At 37.9% G+C, this 20010-nt stretch overlaps 1 long non-coding RNA gene across 5 annotated transcripts in view; it reads left to right on the top strand.

The window, feature by feature from the left end:
• The window catches only part of LOC307005420, a 74278-nt gene that overhangs the window by 37413 nt on the left and 16855 nt on the right, over window positions 1-20010 (top strand). For 4 of the 5 annotated variants that reach the window (XR_013799269.1, XR_013799270.1, XR_013799271.1 and 1 more), the window contains one exon: window positions 2927-3057. This is a non-coding gene — a long non-coding RNA (uncharacterized lncRNA). Of the gene's footprint in view, window positions 1-2926; window positions 3058-11777; window positions 12685-20010 lie in introns of those variants that run through there. The other variant, XR_013799273.1, reaches the window with a different exon arrangement.

The raw sequence follows: 20010 nt of genomic DNA, 5'->3' as shown, positions 1-20010 counted from the left end.
CCTGCTCATGGAGTATTTTCCTCATAGTCCCAGGTCGGATTGTCCCAAGGTTCTCTATGTAGCAAGCGATTTGTCTCTCACCGTAAGGGTCATCCAGTCAGACACCCAGAGGTCACTGATGACAGCCGGGTTCCCTGGCAGTGATTGAGTCAGTACTGGGGCACATCAGCTCTCCAACCGCTCTCAGACACGTCTGGCCGCCGGCTCCACTCCTTTATGATGGATGAATGTTTGTGGGCAAGTTTGGCTCTGATATCTTTATGGATGTGCTCCTCTTGGGATAGCAGGAGTGTTTTCTGTTGGACAAGTGGATGGATTTATCATCCGTCACGCTGAAGAGGCTGCAGCACGCTGCGTACCGCACTCCCCGTGCCCTGCTGAAACCCACTATGATGTCAGAGCTAGAAAGTAAATTACTATTAGGTCTGTCAGAGCCATTTATGTAAGAGCAGCTCTGTAATGCCATTACAAATGTCAAGAAATTTAAAGGATACAGTCAGAACAGCTGCTCCGATCTCTTAAATGAAAGTTTAATGGGTGGTCCGACAGGGAGGGGTGTGTTTGACTCATGTCCCGATGGCAGACCCCCTTCAGGAGTACATTCTGATACACGTCAGTTGCGTTATGTTTTTGTGTCCTCAGCTGCTTCTGTGAAGGGACATCTGTTTTACCGATGCTTCAAGGTGCCTTCGACATTCCCCGAAGGCCTGAAATGGAGAACCCTGCGCTCTGGAAACAAATGAGTTCTTGGATCCTTTTTGTCCCTGCTGACCCTCCTGTCGCTGTAACTGACGTTTGCCTGGGAAAGACAGTACCGCTCGTACAAGACGCAGTCAAATCACTACAGGATGAAAATAGAACAAGCCGTTTGAGATGTGGTTACTGTGCAACACATAGCTCTGATCATTTTGACATGTTTTGTTGTTTACAATGGTTTTGTCATCTATTAAACTGGCATGGGTGAAATGATATGCATGGTGGTAAAGGAATATGTGACTTTGTTTACTCACCCTCATGTCGTTCCAAACCTGTAAGCATCTTTTTCTTCTGTGGAACATAAAAACATAAAAAATGTTGAAACATGTCTTAGCATTTTCTGTACGTACAAGTTTGGGGTCAGTCAAATTTTATTTAAGGAATAAAAATAATAATATTCCGCAAGAATGCTTTAAATACATTTATAATAAAGAGATTTTCATTTGAAGTAAATGCTGTTCTACTGATATTTGTTTTCATCAAAGAATTATTTTTCCACAAAACAATTATAGGCAGCACACCTGTTTTCAACGTTAATGATTATAAGAAATTATTATACAGCAAATCATCATATCAGACTGATTTCTGGAGGATCATGTGACACTGAAGACTAGAGTAATGATGCTGAACATTCAGATTTGCCAACACAGGAATAAATTACACTTTAAAATGTATTCAAATAAAAATATATAATAATAATATTTCACAATATTACTGTTTTATTGTATTTTGGATCAAATAAATGCAGCCTTGGTGAGCATAAGAGACTTCATCCAAAAAAATTAGAAAATCTTTTGAACTGTAGTGTACAACTACTTTCATCGTATGGACACAAACATTTTACACATGCACAAAGTAAGTTTGGAATGACATGAGGGTGTGTAAACATAGCAAAATTGTCATTTTTGGTGAACTATCCCTTTTAAATGTCCACCGATGCTTATGAAGGCACAGACAGTGAGGTTGTTGATGTGCTAAGATATGGATTTCTCCCAAAGAAAGAGTCTTTTATTTCACACTCTCTCCGGCAGCATGAGTGCTGTGTCGACACGGTCCCACTGCATCAATTAAAAATGTGTTGCTTGAGGTTAGGCTGGATATGAGCAAGCAAGCACTTATTAATACTAGCCACATAAAACTTGCACTCTCTGTAATTAAGGTTGACCCTGGCTGCCTTATATACACATATATATATATATATGCGGCTCTCAAGAAGTTTCTGTGTTTTGTGCAAAGACTCTGGTAAAGTTTCGCCTAATACGCTTGTGAGTTCAGAGATGAATAGATGTACATGTAATGAGGTGGGGGAAAACAAAGGGAGGAAACGGAAGCTGTTTGCATGAAGGTCAGGAGTGACAGTAGCATCATTGAGCTATACATATGCATATTAACATGTCAGTGATCATTTCAGGGGAGAAGAGCGCTGGTGCGGTGCTCTGTGAAGAATGATGTTAAGGGCTTGATTTATTGTATGTGAAGGAGCCTCTCAGCAGCTGTTAGTCAATGGAGAATTCATAATGACGCCTTTCGCTTCATCACTGCTTTGAGTGAATGAGAGCAAGGCTAAAAAGATCTGCTTTTTGTTTTATCTAGAGAGCTGTCCAGTGGCCTGTTGTACATGACGGGGAGCTTTTTTAGGCATCAAATTATTTATGTGATTTCAATCAAACATTTACCCTGTTTTTCTGTAATTAAGCCATTTTGGTCTACTCCGTAGTTTTTAAACTGCTTTATAAATAAATTGGACTTCAATTTTAAATGTATTATTTTAGATTATGTTTATTTGAAATGTATTAAATTATTCTTTTTTTTTAAATTGTTTAAAATATGTCTTCGAAAGTAAATGTATTTAATTTAAGTATGTTTATATATTTGCACTGGACAACAAGACAATACTGATTAATTTTAATGAATTTGACAGTGCATGATTCATCTATGCTTTCTGCTTGAGATCTCCCCCCTTTCTTTTTATCTGGACAAGTTTTCACTTCTGATGGCAACAGGCATGTATCCTTGGCCACAGGGAAAATAATATATTTTCTTCAACATCTCTGTATGTTCCGTCTGTATACTTGTCATGTGAAAGGAGGGAAAGAAGTATAAGGTGAGCTTTACTAATTTTGTGTGATCCCTGAGAACCATCATCCTCACAGCTGCTCTTTCATCCTAGACTCATGCTTTTCCCCTGCACTCGTTCTTCATCAGCAACAGACAGATGATGATGATGAAGGCCTCACTGTTGTGTCTTGGGATCAGCACAGTGGTGTGTGATTGATACCAGGGGTAGAATCCCAAGTGAGCGTGAGTTATTTTACACACACCTACACACTCATTCACACTAAGATATCCAAACCCTTGTACACAAAGCATTGATCAACTGTCTTGACATCTGTGAACACATGTATATATGCCCACTAGCTCTCATTGGGACACAACTGTACAGCAAGCAGTATTTACTCTTATATTCTCATTACTTTAATAGCGTGCTTAACATGATTTACCCGAGTAGGACATCCTTGTTGGTCCTGGAACAACATTCATATCAACCAATCAGATAAGATTAGAGATATGGATAGGGTTAAGCTTAAATATGAGGTTAGGCCAAAAACATTCTTATCAATCACTTACAGTATCTTACAGTAGGTGGTGGTTTAGGCTTAGGCTTAAAGGGATAGATCAGCCCAAAATGAAATTTCCGTCATCAAATACTGTACCCCAAAACTTTCTTTATTCAGAAAAAACACCCATAAAAGATATTCAAAAGAATATTTTAGGTTTTATGTCCACAAAAAGAGTTCACTCAAAAACGAAATTTCTTTCATCAGTTACTCCAACCCGATCTCACGGCAATTCGTACGAATTTTACGAGGTGGCTAATTCGTACCAATTCATAAGACCTCACTCGTACGAATCTGAACAATTTCTGCTAAATCGTACATATTTTACGAGTTGCCAAATAATATTTTCATTTGTGTTTCGAAGATGAACGTAAGTCTTATGGGTTTAGAATGAGATGAGGGTGAGGAAATGATGACACAATTTTCATTTGTGGGTGAACTAAAACTTTAAGAAAATCAATGAGAGCTAAACTAAAGGCGGCGTGAAACTGATCCATACAGCATGTCTGCTGTACTGTAAGCATCACAATTGCTTTGTGTCTTGAGTCTGTGCATTTCTGTGTTTTAATGCACATAGTTGCATACGTAATTGTTCATAAACACAACTGTTTTTGAAAGAAGTCTATTATATTCGCTAAGGCTGTATTTATTTGACCAGAAATACAGTAAAAATGCAATATTGTGATATATTATTACAAGTTTAAAATATCTGTTTATTTCAATAAACGTAAAATGTAATTTATTCATGTGATCAAAGCTAAATTTTCAGCATCATTACTCCAGTGTTCAGTGTCACATGATCATTCAGAAATCAGAACATGATGATTTTCTGCTCAAGATACATTTCTTCTACTTCTTATTCTTCTTATTATTTTCAATGTTGAGAACAGTGGAAACCCTGATATATTTGTTTTGAGGATTCTTTGATGAATAGAAAGTTGAAAAGAACAGCTTTTTTTTTTTTTTACAAAACAAAAATGACTCACTTCACAGTCTTTACTGTCACCTTTGATCAATGTAATGTGTTCTTTCTGAATAAAATTATGAATATCATATAAAAAAGTTTTACTGATCCCAAACGGTAGAACGGTAGAGCACAGTGGGTTGTTTTTTTAGTTCCAGTCCATCCCTAGGCTTATGGGTTAAGTGTATGATTATTCCAGGACTAACAAAGGATGTTAATCCAGGATCATGTCCTACTGTACTTCAAATCATGCAGGAGAGAGTTTGGGAGAAATAGAAAAGATATGTGATAGGGAGGTTTTCGTAAAGATGTTTAGTACACCCAGAGACTTGGGTGACACTTGTGAAGTCAGACCTGTGTTTGGCTCTGCGAGATACTCCCTCACATTTCTGTACACCGATGGCTCCAGTGGCCCACTAATTAAACTGACATTGCCTCCAGCTTCTTGCCCATGGGCCGTCATGCCAGTTGATAAGGGCATTATGGGGGAGGGTGTTGTGATATGCCGTGGCCGTGGTCCTCCTGCCAGCATCAGATGTTCAGAAATCAGAGTGTGAGCGTCTGCAGTGCCTGTTCCCAGAACAGAAGGGTTCATCGAGCTCTGCTTCCCCAGCAGTACAGAGATAACAGCAGACAGATGCACCCCAATGCGCCTGACGCTGTTGATAATGAACATGCACACACTAGCCTAACACTGTGCAAGCAACAAGCAATTTGTCTGTCCACATTGAACACAAAACTGCTGCGCATTGTGACACAATCAAAGCCAATCAGAACATTTGAAGTTTAAAGTTGAATGTGCGATGAATAACCTATTCTCACCCATTTACTTTGGTAATATTCAAGCAGATAGAGAGCAGGACTTATAGGACTTGGTGTGGTACTTAAATTGATACTTGTTTCCTCGATTTTATTTTTATTCGTTCAAAAAATTAAGTTAAAAAAACATTTTCAAAACTGATTATTTAATTTTTTTAAGTGTAACATCAAAAATTCAATGAAATTTAAGTGCAACATTTAAATTGCATTATTATTGCATTTAACATTGACTCCAACGATCCAATAAATGAATGATGGACAAAATCAAGTCCGGCCCTACATATTTTCTTGTTCGAGAAGCCGTTTCACTCAGATGCACATCACAATAGGGAAGAAAAGACTATCACAACTTCCGTTTCATGCTGACATTATCCAGTAGCCCGCACATGCTACGTGAAGTCAGCAGAAAAGGAAAGTCATTTCAGAGGGAGAGCAAGTTTGTACAGTAGTACATTTGATAAAAGATTATGAAGCCACATTTTTTTCTTTGAAAAAGCAAAATTATGAATAAATTAGGAACATATTAAAATAAAAGTAAATACAGTAAATTTTCATTTTATTTAGAATTTTATATTGGTTTAATGTATTGCAGATTCTAGACCAATGAAATTTCACTGTGGGTGGGGCTACCCCCACCTTTTTAATTGAGTTAATTAAAAACCAAGCAATAAAAAAAAAAAAAAAAAATTCATATGGCTGGTTAGGACACAAACTTTTACATGAAAGCAAATCGATAGTTGTTTTATCATGTCACTACTGGTTAAGACACGGTGTAAGAAGAACAGCCCCAGTGCCATCTATGCTTACATTTCACTTATGCCGAGATCAAAACAACACTAGGATTTTCAAAAGAACACGTTCGGGTAGGCGCGCGCACACATACACACCCACACACACACGTTCAGCCAGCATCAAACCAGCCAGACGAGGCCATGAGGAAGCGACTGATGAGAGGACACCCGCTGTCTTCTGCTCTCATGTGAGAAAGCTGTCAGGTTGTGTTTGTAAGATGTCAATTAAAACAGACTCCATGAATATCAGCCACCACTGCTGTTGTTCTAGCACTTTGGCCTCCGTGGAAAAATACTACAGAGAACCAGCAAAATGTTTTGCCGCTGCCAATCAATAGATCCCCCTCCAGAGCAGTAAAGGTCACTTCAGGATGAAGAAGATAAATCCCTGCTCTTCTACTCGGCACAACACTGTTGGGCTTCTGAAATGAAGAGGCAAAGTGTGTGACTATGTTGCCATTAGGAATACACTGATATTAAAGTCACAATGTAATGAAAGTTACTGATCAACTGAATATATGTTTGGCAGGACTTGTTTCTATCCATCATTTGTTGATTGGATGGAGGCATATCTGAATGCGAGCTTGCAGTTGGTTTTAATACTGCCTTCACATGCTATCGGAAATGTCCTACTTTGGAAACTCATATAAGTCTTGGATATGAGCATACAACTGCTTTGTTGTCACAAAGAACAGGAATCATGAAAGAAATACAGTTCATTCTTGCTTATTTTTGGGGGAAATCTTATTAAAGGTAAAATTATATTTAGTGTAACATTCGTTGATAACTATTTACATTTACCGTGCTATCAGATAGTCAGCTCTCTGGCGATTCTGGAATTTCGGTCAAATACATGCTATTTTCGCTGTGTTTACATACAATATGCTTCAAATTATTATTCATGCACTACTTTAACGACAAAACAAAGCCATGTAGCTGTTGTGGAAAAAACTAATAAAGCACCAGTCACAGCAGCAATCGTTCTCGCCTCCGCCATGTGGCACACCCATCAAAATGATCCCAGAGCTTCCCAGTGGTAAATACCATAGACATAATAGAGAGTAGACGGCGCATCGACTGCTACTGGCTACTGGCGCTGACGAGCCGTGGGGCCCTGAAACCGGGGGCGTCTATGATATGCGATGTAGCAGGCTATGATAGTTATTTTGCAAATCACACACTATAGCCTAAATATAATAGAGAAGCAGAAACAGATAGTGGCAGATATTTTAATAAATTGAAGAAACAATATATGATTATATTTTATTAGAGTCTACTTAAAGCTTTTTATATATGTCTCTCTCTGTCACACACACACACACACACACACACACACACACACACACACACACACACACACTGTGCTACCATGTTCTTCTGCATCAGTTACTTTGCCATGAATAAAGCTTCACTACACAAAAGCATCAGCCCAGTCAAATGTAGCAAGCTAATTAACACAAACACAGGCTAATTCACTACATAGAAAGCTACTTTAAGTTGCGCTAATTTCACATGACAAGAAAAGTGTAGCTTGTGTGGCCAAACTACTTGATAGATAAAGGAGTTAAGCTACTGAAAAGTTACTTGATTCAGGAAATAGTGAAGCTACCACCAAAATAATAAGTTACTAGCTAAGCTACAAGTAGCGGCTGCCCAACACTGATAATACAGACTGTGCCACTTGTGTAAAATTCGCTGGCCAATGTTATACCAGTAATATTTGTTTTATTTCTACAATAGCATTCTTGTGTCAGTTGTAATCTAAGTCAGTGTTATGGAATATGACTTATCAAGTCTCAGTTCATGATGCAGTGCAGTAAACATAGCCTAGCTAGCTGGCTACGATTTCAGTACAGTAATATCAAAGATCCTTGCTCCTTCTCAACTCTCTGGTAATATTCTATTCACAAAATACAACCAATAATACGGTAATGTTAAATCTTACTTGTGAAAAATAATCCCCCGAGCCCTGTTTGCGATATGGTCCGCCGATTTGAGAAGGAATACCGGTATGCTGCACAGTGGCATCTTGTATCTTCTGCTGCTACGCAACTAGGTGTATGACCGGTCCAAGATGGCGGCCGCATTTCTTGCGCCCAGCATCCAATTCGACGTCTGCTCTCTATTATGTCTATGATAAATACGACGTTTACCTTGCATTTTTAACTAGGAAACTCATATTTACGATTATTCTGATTGCACGTGAAGGAAGCATAATAAAGGAGCAGAAATCTGCTTAAGTCACCAGAGAGAAGCCTGTTATTTCACCGAAAGATTGAGTTAATTAAAAAGACAAAAAAGAAAAAAGAGAAACCTATGCATGTCTGAATCAATGACTGATACCAATAAACTGATATTTATTTTGATGTTACTGATAACCAAAAATGGATACAGAACATATTAAAACATAATGATTATAATTATCAATAATTAATAAATAATTAACATGAAGATAAATTCAATCATTTTTTAAAAATAAAATAAACAAGACTTTTTTTTATTTATTTTTATTCTATTACTGAATATTAGTGAACTTAGCATCATAACATTATAATTGAAGGTAAAACAGTAATTCATTTTGAGATGACAGTGTTATTGAAGAATAAGTGAGCGTTTAATGCAAGAAAAGAACATCTAAATGTAGCCTACAAATAGAAAGAGATTGGCGTGTTTTTATAATTAAATATTAAAAAATCAGTCAATATATCCATATTGTCAAATACTGATCATTTAAAGGTGCTAATATTGGTCATTATGCAATGTAGTTGTGAGTTTCTATTGTAACAGTAACCTATTGTTTGTATTGGCTGTCATTTTGATGTGCATTGATAACAAAGCATCAACAATTCCTTCCTTGTGCGCCTCTGCTCAAACTAGAGCGGAAAACTGCAAACACAGGATTTTCCTACTTTTCAACATTCCTTCACCTTCCCTCCCCTCATACATGATAGATGAGCTGTGGGTTGATCTGCTAATTAGCTTCTACGTGTCTCCGGTATTGGTTGGTGGAGGACGTTGGGACACCGGCTTTTGTTGTTGCTTGTCAGTGTCCCAGATGGGAGGCGGTAATTTTACGCCCCATATCCATTAGTAATATGCCACGCGAAAGACAGAAGTCAAACTCAGTTAGATGATACCAAGTTGTCAACATGAGAATTCGACTGCAGCCTGAGGCAATCCGATCCCTGACTGACCTCCTCCTGTTTACTCTGCAAGGCCAGGAGAGTGTGTGTGTGTGTGTGTGTGTGTGTGTGTGTGTGTGTGTGTGTGTGTGTGTGTGTGTGTGTGTGTGTGTGTGTGTGTGTGTGTGTGTGTGTGTGTGTGTGTGTGTGTGTGTGTGTGTGTGTGTGTGTGTGTGTGTGTGTGTCAATTTATTAATGTGAGGCTAAGGCTCTGAATTCACATAGAGACTACAACCCATTGGCCTCTGATGTGGTCTGACTTGAATGTATAATTCTGAACCCTCAGGTTTGAAAGTTACTAAGGGAGAGATGAGTAAAATTGGCAGTGTATGATATTGCATCCCATATAAATGGGAAAACTAAAACACACACACACACACCCACACACACACACACACACACACACACACACACACACACACACACACACACACACAGTATATATATATATCTAACTGGCCATCTTCGACCAAAATTTCTTTAAGCACATCAAAAGGAGGTGCTAAAGTCCCTAAATTCATTATATTGATAGCCTGAAGCCATTTATGTCCCTCATGAGCTCCGTTTTGTAATCTCGCAAAACTCTCACGCCTCAGAAAGTTCCCCTGTGTGAAAGCTCTTGTTCAATAGAGCTAATTCATACTTTTAAAATCACTGATAAAATGAAAAGTAATTTCTGGGGCTTTTTCTTCGCTCAATTCAAATCTCATTTAGATGCTTTTGAGCTCTCACTGTTTGTCTCATTGGGCTTGGAAGTGTTGAATAGAAGCTGTTGAAGGCAGAAGATGCCAAGTCCCACTGCATGCCTGAGTCAGGTAAATGTATAATATGCTACTATAACATCTATAGGCTCTGGGGCTCTATAGAAAATGACAGTATTTGCTTCTGAATATCTGGATTTTAATAGCATGTCTGTGCAAGTGTAATGGAGGCCAGCTAGTAAAGAGCTGTACAGGTAAACCTCACTCCCCTGGCCTAAAGAACCGCTCTAGCAACTGATGCTATAGAGGCTGCGGCCTTTAAGGTAATTGTCAGCTCGGCCGCCTCCCATGCTGGAAATGCTGGTTAATGATAAAACTAAGTACATACGAACGGTAATATTAATTGAAAATACTTGTAGGTTATATATGGTGCATTAAAAAAAACACATTGAACGTTTCTTTCACTTGATAAACTGTTAGTAATATTCGCCTATTAAGTGAATAATTGAACATCATTACATTCTTTTTATAACTAAAATATTTGGGCATTTAACACTTAATTTAACATGTAATTACATTAAAGATGATTGTTAATGTAGGACATGTGCAATTGCGTGTATTCATATATCAGGCTAATTCAGGTATCTGTATATGCTTGTACAAATGCTAACTATAATACAGGCATTAATGGTCATTATTACATAGTTCAAACAGCATTTATCATAACATGATTATGTAGGAATTGTAATCAGGCGCTAAAGAGAGACACATAAAAGTAGTTTGAGTCAATGGGATCGCTTGGGGTCCTAACAGAGACCTGATTTCAAGGGAGGACCTGATTTGTCACCACACCGGGGGAGATACACTAGGGATTGACGGTGGTGGAAATTACATTTGTAACATTTAGGGGAAAAATCTACCAAAACAGAAGGATAATTTTATACCTAACATTTCACATGTCCTAAATACACTCAACGTCAAAAATAACGTTCACACTTTTTCATAGTTTGACAAAATTACATGAAATGCAATATAAAAAGGTAAAGTTATGTTCTGTTCGTGAGTAATATTTTACTTTGATTTCATCTTAAGAATGTTCTTCACTAACAATGTTTTCTCCCTGATAAGCAAGTACACCAACTTTTGGGTGGGGAAAAAAGAGTTTGTTGTGTAATTTAAAATTAAATGCATTATACAATATTTATACGGCTTATTTAATATGACCTTTATCTAACAAAAAATGAAATAAAAATGTGTTGTTTTGATAAAAACCCTGTGGGATAAAAAGTGGCTGAAGTCGAAGAAACACCCACATTCTAGCTTTTTTCACTTTTTTCATGTTTTCACATCATATTGCTGCATTTACATTTGGCCCTTTTTACATTTTGTATCATAAAAAGTTATTCCTGTGTTTTTAAATCATGTTTTGAATTGAATTCATATATTATGGTAATGTTTCTGATTGATAATTTCTTAGGCCTATTACTTTTTTTCTGACTTTCTACACTCAATTTTCATGATGTAACCAAGAGCTCTTGCTAAATCGGTTTTAATCAGATATTTGAAACAACAGCTGATTGAATTACATCGTAAATTAATTTAAGTTACTGATGAGCTCATAAAATCCATCTGCTTTAATCAAACTGAATTAAAGCGTAGAAAGGATTGGAACGCCGATAGCACCTTAATTCATTATTTCCACGGCTGTATTTAAGCTTAGGGCTTAGCTTACCCAAATGTCTCTGGCTACAATCCGGCCTTCTAAAATATCTTTATGTAAAATTTAATGTGGCCGCTGTGGTATATTTGGACTTAATCGCAACACTAGCGTGACCCTATAATATGTTGTAGGTGTCATCAAAGCATTATATGCACGCTGTCTCAGTGAGGTACAGCTAATAAAGTCTCTTTGCTGCTATTTCTTACTTTAATCCCCGCTTTTAAAGGCCCGCAGCATCACACCGGCGGGGATCTGCTATGAGATGGGCTGTCTGCTCACAAGAAAGGTGTCTGGGCTGGTTGTGCTTTTGGAGACATGTTGGCCCAGGTGATGAAGTGTGGCGCTGCAGGTTCTGTACTTTCATCCAGTGCAATAAGGCTCAACGTGGATGGCTTTCGCAGTGAGGAGGCTCCCCATCCGTCAATTCAACCCCACACCAGTGTTCATGTCACTCTCCATGATGGTGGATTAGGCCTCTCAGTGGAAAGCGCTAGTTCTTATCTGGCAGGTGTATGGTGAGTTCCCTTCTCGTGCTAAAATCATCACTGGTCAGAATTTGTGAGATATAAACAGAATAGCGAGATATAAACATGCAGTTCTGAGGGAAAAAGTCCCTAACTCGCAATTATGAGAAAACACTCGCAATTACCTTTTTTATTCGTTTTTTTCCGTATTGAAAACAAACAAACAAAAAATGACTCATTAAGTCAGAAATCATGATGGGAAAACATCAGAAATGCAAGATATAATCTCACAACTAAGTTTATTATCAAATTTTATTAAGTTTATTATTTATCTAAATTTAAAAATTTTATTCTGTAAAGGAAACAAGATTATCTCTTAAAAATAAAGGTTCTTAATTGGCATTGATGGTTCCGTGAAGAACCTTTAACTTCCCCACAGCCTTTCCATTGAACACAAGGTTCTTTACAGTGGAAAAGGGTTCTTTAGATTATTAATCTAGATTATTGTTCTTTAGATTATGTTAATTTACACTAAGAGTTACATGGTTCACTGAAAGGTTATTTGAGCACCCCCCACCTTTCTTTTTAAGAGTGTTTGTTGTATTAACCATTTATTTTTCCTTTTTACTCCTTGTGAATTACCTTGATGGGTATAGGATTTTTGTGTTTATCCCCTCCCACAATCTTAATGAAATGTTTTGCATCTCTGATGCCTTTTCAGAAACGTCCTTTTGAAATAGGGATGTGAGAGGATGTGAATAATTTCACCCTGAAGCTCTTACTCTGGTTTCACTGAGCTACTTGAGGTAAATTGATCACTCTCGACGGGCTGAAATCTTTGCATTCTTTACGGATTTCTCCCTCTTTCTGTGTTTGTATGGGGGAAATGAGATTGCTTGCTAGGGGGATGAGACTCCAAATGGCTGTCATTTCTCCTGGAATCAGATGAAAGTGGCCGCGTTGCCAGCAGAGGAGCCCAGGGCAGCGATCAGCACTCACAATTTTCCTCTTGTCCTCTCTGCTGTTATTGTATGACTCTCTGGAGTGCCTCTCGTCTTATCTGTAGCTCCGACCACAGGGCTGGGCAGAGAGGCAGAGCCATCTTCTATAACTCCTCATCTGGGCTGAGTGATGGAGCGCCGGTCGGTGAGGAGGTTAGCACAGATGCTGCAGTAGATCATCCGCTAGACTTTACAGTTCAGCACTCAGGCCTATACATCAGCATAGATGTGTGTCTCCGTGTGTGTGTGGGCATGTAGGTGGGGTGATGTGTCTGCTTTAATGTGCATGTGAAGTCACACGTTTATAGTCACATTTTAGCATAACTGGCATGCATGTTCTAATTTGTTTCTGTTTGTCTCAGTATCTTGCCTTTAGTCCCCTCCAGAAATTCTCCTCCCGCGTTCCTGTAATCTTTGCCTGCTGTCTCATATGAAACGCACCACGGTAACCATGGCAATGCTGCACCTGAGCAAGAAATAGCCACTCCAAACCCACAGAAAGCAAATCCTAGCCTTAGCCGAATGGTGTTGTCTGTTAATAGTTCGTAATATAGGGATGCTTTTCCTTAAGCTCATGTTTTAGTATTATCAGACGATTACTAATAGTACTTTATGTGATTATTAGTTTAACCCAGCTTACAACAATTTGCAGGGCACTTTTATTACATCGTGTTTTGTGTAATTAAATACTGAATTATGATACAAAACATTCAGTATTCAATATAAACCAGGGAAATTATATTGTTTTAATACCACAGTGAAAACAAATATACACTTCTGTTCAGAAATATTTTTTTATTAAGATTATTACTACTTTTAGCATGGACACTTTGAATTGATCAAAAGTGACAGTAAAGACTTTTACAATGTTACAAAAGATATTTGAAATAAATGCTGTTATATTTAACTTTCTATTTATCAAAAAAAACTTCCATTTGTCAAAAAATAAATAAAAAATCCCGGTTTCCACAAAATCATTAAGCAGCACAATTGTTTTCAACATTGATAATAAAAATAAATGTTTCTTGAGCAGCAAATGATCATATTAGACTGATTTCAGAAGGATCATGTGACACTGAAGGCTGGAGTAATGATGATGAAAATTCATCACAGGAATAAAATGTTTTAAAATATATTAAAGTTGAATTTGAATAATATTTATTCATATTTCACATTCCCAATATTGGTCAAGGTCACCAATGATCTACTGCTTGCAGCTGACACTGGCTTGTTCTCCATTTTAATTCTCCTTGACCTCAGCCTTTGACACAGTAAACCATAATATCTTCATTAACCGTCTGAAGACCTATGTTGGTATCAGTGATGTGGCTCTGGATTGGTTTACCTCCTATTTGTCGAACAGGTCCTTCTCTGGAGAGCTTGGAGATGCCTCCTCCTCTCGTGCTCCTCTATCTTGTGGGGCCCCCCAAGGATCTATTTTGGGTCCCCTTCTGTATAACATTTACATTCTACCCCTGGGTCAAATTATACGTCATGACATTGATTTTTACTGCTACGCAGATGACACGCAATTGTATGTCCTGATAAAGCTTGGTACCACAGATGCATCCTGCATCATGCATACTTCACCGAGATGAATAATTGGATGTCGAAAAACTTTCTGAATGACTCCAAATCAGAGGTACTTATAATTACCCCATGCAGCCCCAGTACTATAGCATTAATAATCTCTCCTCTAGTCTGGGTCTCTTATACAATAATGTTTGAAAAGAGTCCTGCAATAGGTGTCATCTTTGATTCAGAATTGTCCTTCGATGCTCCGGTGACTAAAGTGGTGCAGTCTTGCTTTGCACAACTGAGACAGCTAAAGAAGATCAAGTCACTCCTTTTTTATTTGCAGATTTACAAAAGGTCATTCATGCTTTTATCTCCTCTAGACTTGACTATTGTAATACACTTGATTCTGGTATCAGCAGGCGAAACATCTAAAGATTGCAGCTGATTCAAAACACCGCAGCCAGGCTTTTAACACGCATTAAGATAATTTTACACATTACACCGATCCTTGCTGCCCTTCACTGGTTACCTGTGAGTTTTCGAATTGATTTAAAAATGTTACTGCTTGTTTTTAAAGCCTTCAATGGTCAGGCTCCTGCCTATATCTGTGATCTGCTAACTCCCTACACCTGATTGCTGCTTGAGATCCTCTGATAGGGCCTTACTAATGGTTCCAAAATCTCGACTTGTCACTAAAGGTGACCGGGCTTTTGCTGTCCTCAGCTGTGGAACTCCCTGCCTGGGGATCTCATGCAAGCAAGCACGGTATCCTCCTTTAAATCTCTTCTTAAAACTCACTTTTATTGTATAACTTTTTCTTAATCTGATGGTACATTATTTTTTGTAATTATTGAAATTATTCTATCATTTTATATTTTAAGTTCTGTATCTTATTTGTTTTGTGTTATTACATGTTCTTATTGTATAGGACTTTGTAACTTTGATTTGAAAGGTGCTATATAAATAAATAATAATGGAAAAAAAATATATATAGGCCATTTTTATTATTTAAAAAATGCAGCCTTGGTGAGCATAAGAGAGAATAGTATTGACCCCAAACTTTTGAATGATAGTGTATAATAAATTATAAATGTATTACAATAAATAGTTTATTTAATTCATAATAATATATTTAAAACAAATAAATATTCGAAATAAATTCAAAAGGGGAGCTGAAACCAATAGAACAAAATAAAAAATGTTATACATGGTGCTTGTGGTCTCAAGAAATCAATTAAATAAAACTTCTGAAATAACTGCCACAGTTCACTGAATAATTATCAAATATAAGCCTGGTTTCATAGATAGGGCTTAGATTAAGCCAGGATTAGGCTTTAGTTTAATTAGGACATTTAAGTGGCTTTTATAAACTTGCCTTACAAAAAAATATATATATTACTGTGTGCATCTTGAGGCAAAACAATGGCTCTGACATATTTTAAGATACGCCAGAGCAAGTCGTTTTCAGTTAAACATGCATTTTAGTCTGGGACTTTAGCTTACGCTTTGTCTGTGAAACTGGGAGGTTAATGCATTACTGTTGCTTGATGTTGTTTGACCAAAAAAGATGTAATGAAATTCACTGAACTTGTATTTCTCTTTAGGTCTAGCTTATTTCTATCCAGTAGGTCACCTCAAAGTCACTTCTGTGGACAGATTCCACAGAAATGAATGCATAATGATCAGAAATCAACTAAAGCAACAGCCGACCCCACCCACCAAGATGGCACTGGTATCGGGGCAGTATTTTCAGTGAGTGCCAGCCCAGGATGGAGCTCCAGCAGTGTGTAAATGGCTTCATGGGGACCTGCTGGCCTCCTGACGGGGCTTGCAGATGGCCTGAAGTTTGTTTTCTCTCTCTCTCTCTCTCCTCATGACGAGGCTGAGTCAGAGCACCGATGGCAGCTCACGCAATGGTGGTGTTCTGCCAGCCGAAGAATCTGTGACGGCAGTGCTCACTGACGCTGCACGAGCAGACACAAATGCACGCACACCCACGCATTCACAAAATACTTCGCTCATATTCATACATCACATCTCCTCATTTACCCTACCAGATTGTCAGAGTAGGACTGTACAAGTCATCCATCTAACTCCGGCTGTATTGGAGTATGTCATTGGTGTGTCTAGGCTTTTGTTTTTGCTTGTGTTTGTCGGTATGTGCGGCTTGTGGGTAGAAAAAAAGGGCCATTACTCTCTAGCAAGAGAAGTCACACTGACAAACACCTGTAGGTGGGTTGAGTATGTGTGCTACTGACAGAATGCTAACCTAAATCAATGCAGTCTGTTCATGAACGTCCCAGCCTCTTACACGTCTGAGCAATTTTTAACTGACCCTGTGCCCATAGTGTCTCTTCTGCCTTGTGCCTTTTTCTCTAATTCACCTCGGTGGAGCCTCATGGGATGGATGGCAGGCGCCACAGTCCTCTCAGAGTAAAACTACACCTTTAAATCACCAAAAAGTGCTAAACCTTGTCTTAATGGGACCAGTGAATGCTGATACCTCACTTGCAAAATGACTTAAAGGGATAGTTCACCCAAATAAAAAAAAATATTAGCCCATGATTTACTCACCCTGAAGCCATCCTAGGTGTATTATGACATTCTTCTTTCAGACGAATACAATCGGAGTTATATTAAAAAATAGCCCCAAGCTTGATAATGGGAGTGAATGCTGTATGACTTTGGAAGTCCATTAAAGCTCATCTAAGCTCATTGTCCACGCAGCTCAGGGGGTTAATAAAGGTCTTCTGAAGTGAAGCGATGTGTTCGTGCAAGAAAAATATACATATTTAAAACTTTATCGACTGAAATAACTAGCTTCTGGCAGACGGCCGTACACATCGATTTACGGCAAAAGAGTAACACTTGAACTTGACGCACAACGTAATATTAACGCTAATGTCCATCACTGCATTTGGATGGTGGATGAGCTCATGCTAACAAAGATAATGCTGCCTTTTCCAGCAGGGCTCCCTCTGTTCTACCTGTTCTTCTGACATTCCTGGCGTGACTGACTGTACAAACAGGCTGATACCAAAGGGAATGTGTTGTCAGAGAGCATTAATGTGACCTCTAACCTGAGAGGACTGCAGCTCTGTAGCATCCACACCCATCTCACTCTCTGCTCTCCTGTGCTCTGGGCGATGACTCTATCCGTTTATTTGACTTTCCCCTGCAGTTATTTGTGCCGCGTCAGTGCCCTGGCAGCTGGTGTGCAACGTGCCACCTTCACCTCTTATTAGGCACATATTTCACATCTCTTCTTCTCTCACTCGCTCAGGCCCGCTCTCGGTGCACGATTTCGGGTTTTGGCCCCATTCTTTTAGAAAGCCATTGCAGGCAGTTCCTATAGTGCACGTATATTTAGGGGGGTGTTTTTTGGCAAAGATTTAAGAACACTGTGTTAAGAACACCAATCAGCATTTTTGACAATGATATATAGTATATTTCTTTTGACACTAGGCTTTTCTTTTTAGTACAAGTTAAATGTTTCACAGAATATGTGCAGCAAGATTTGTTAGGATGTAAATTACTGGATTTGCACTAGAAGTAGAGTTTCACTTTTTTTACACTTCCAGTTTTACTTAGTGTCTTTAGTGACATGACACATATTTTATATTCAAATGACTAGTTATAGATTGTATTATTATTTTAAGTTGTTTTTTATTTTTGAATTTGCTAATTTAATTTAAATTTAGTTTTAGTAGTTTTGTGTTTGTCATTTTTAGTAGTTTTTTTATGTCTATAAAGGTTTAAAGTAGTTTTATTCATTTTTATTTCAGTTTTAGTTATTTTGATATATCAAGTTAAACTAAATGAAAATGAGAAAGGTTGCCTTGACAACTAGCTGAAATAAAATAAGTTTGTTTACCGTATTTCATTTTATTTTATTTCAGTTCATGTTTATTTGATTTGATTTCAAATAAAAAAATGTTTTATGGTTGTCGTTTTAGTTTATTATAGTTTATTATAATAACCCTGATACATACAAAAATACAAAAAACATTACAAAATAAAAATAGTAGTATATATAATAGTAATAGTGTAAAACAACAAATTAATAAAATAAAAAAATACTTCTCTCTCTTTCTCACCCTCTTTTCATAATGCTTTTTAAAATCCCTTTACTTTATCCATGGGTCAAATTAGCATATGAAGTTTGGCAAACATGTTAAATTTATATAAACCCCAAGCCCTCTATTCAGTTGCAATACTGAATGCATTGTAACATTTTAAAGCTGATGTCTTATATGTTTGTATGTTTAGGCTTTTGCATTTTCTGCTTTGAGAAATCAGCAGAATAGATTTAAACTATTTAAAGTGTTAAATGGAGTGAAAGCCCCAGTCAAACTGTTTAATTAACAAACATTCAAGGGGCAAGTATTGTGTGGAATGTTTCAAATGGCATTATTGTAATTCTTTGGAAATCTGTGCACACAGCTGTGTTATTGCATGTTGCAGGAAAAATAAATAAAAAGCAAAATAATAATAATGAAAGACAAAAGACTTTAGGTGGGTTTTATGGCAGTGTAAGCCGCTGTGATTGATTGTGGGTAGCAGAGGATAAGCCTTATTCTAGGCCAATTCCACTACTACTTAAAATATGTGTAGCTCCAGGTAAAATAGGGCTATATTCTTTTTTTTCTTCGTACATTTCAGTCTAGAGTTAAATATTTACATTTACAGCACTTAATGTTACTTATTTAAATATACTTTGTTCTCTGTTCTCATTATAAATGCATTTCTTCCACCCATAAAAAAATGACAAGAAAGAATACATCCTGACCCAGCATCAAAATGCATAGGTAACAGCACTTCTGATTGGGCAGACTATGATTATGATCATGTTCTGATGTTTATCCACAACATTCATTTCAGGAACAACCCTTATGGATTGTAATGGAACATTGGGTTTCTTCTGTCAAAGAGGTATACAATCCGTTAGCATTCCCATTTATCTCAATTGCAGTTGTTTAGCTGTAGGACCTTTGAGATTATGTAGTTCTACCAGAAATACTCGGGAGAATAATAATTAACAATTAACCATTTATTAACAGCCCACCAAGCAATATTATGATATAAAGTTATTTGGCGTAGGCCCCATCCGTAGCTCGCAATCCGAGGGTCCGGACTCTGCATTTCCTGCCTGAAGACGAAGGCAGGGGCGCAGCCGACCCCCTGTGAGGTATGGGAAGGGACCATCCTGGTGGTGGTGGGGAGGATGGAGGGGAAGGGACCATCTTGGTGGTGGTGGGGAGGATGGAGGGGAAGGAACCATATTGGAGGTGGTGGGGAGGATGGAGGGGAAGGAACCATCTTGGAGGTGGTGGGGAGGATGGAGGTGAGTGAAAGGGTCAGCATCTGCGAACTCAGACATGTGTAAGTACCAATCTTTTATACCAGATGAGATAGATGAGAAGGTAATGAGTGACTTAACAATTGAGTCTTCCTGGCAGAACTTATGCTAAAGCTT

This window comes from Phoxinus phoxinus (genome assembly GCF_949152265.1).
Source record: "Phoxinus phoxinus genome assembly, chromosome: 1".
In the NCBI taxonomy this organism is placed as follows: domain Eukaryota; kingdom Metazoa; phylum Chordata; class Actinopteri; order Cypriniformes; family Leuciscidae; genus Phoxinus; species Phoxinus phoxinus.
This window is presented reverse-complemented; position numbering and strand designations above follow the sequence as displayed.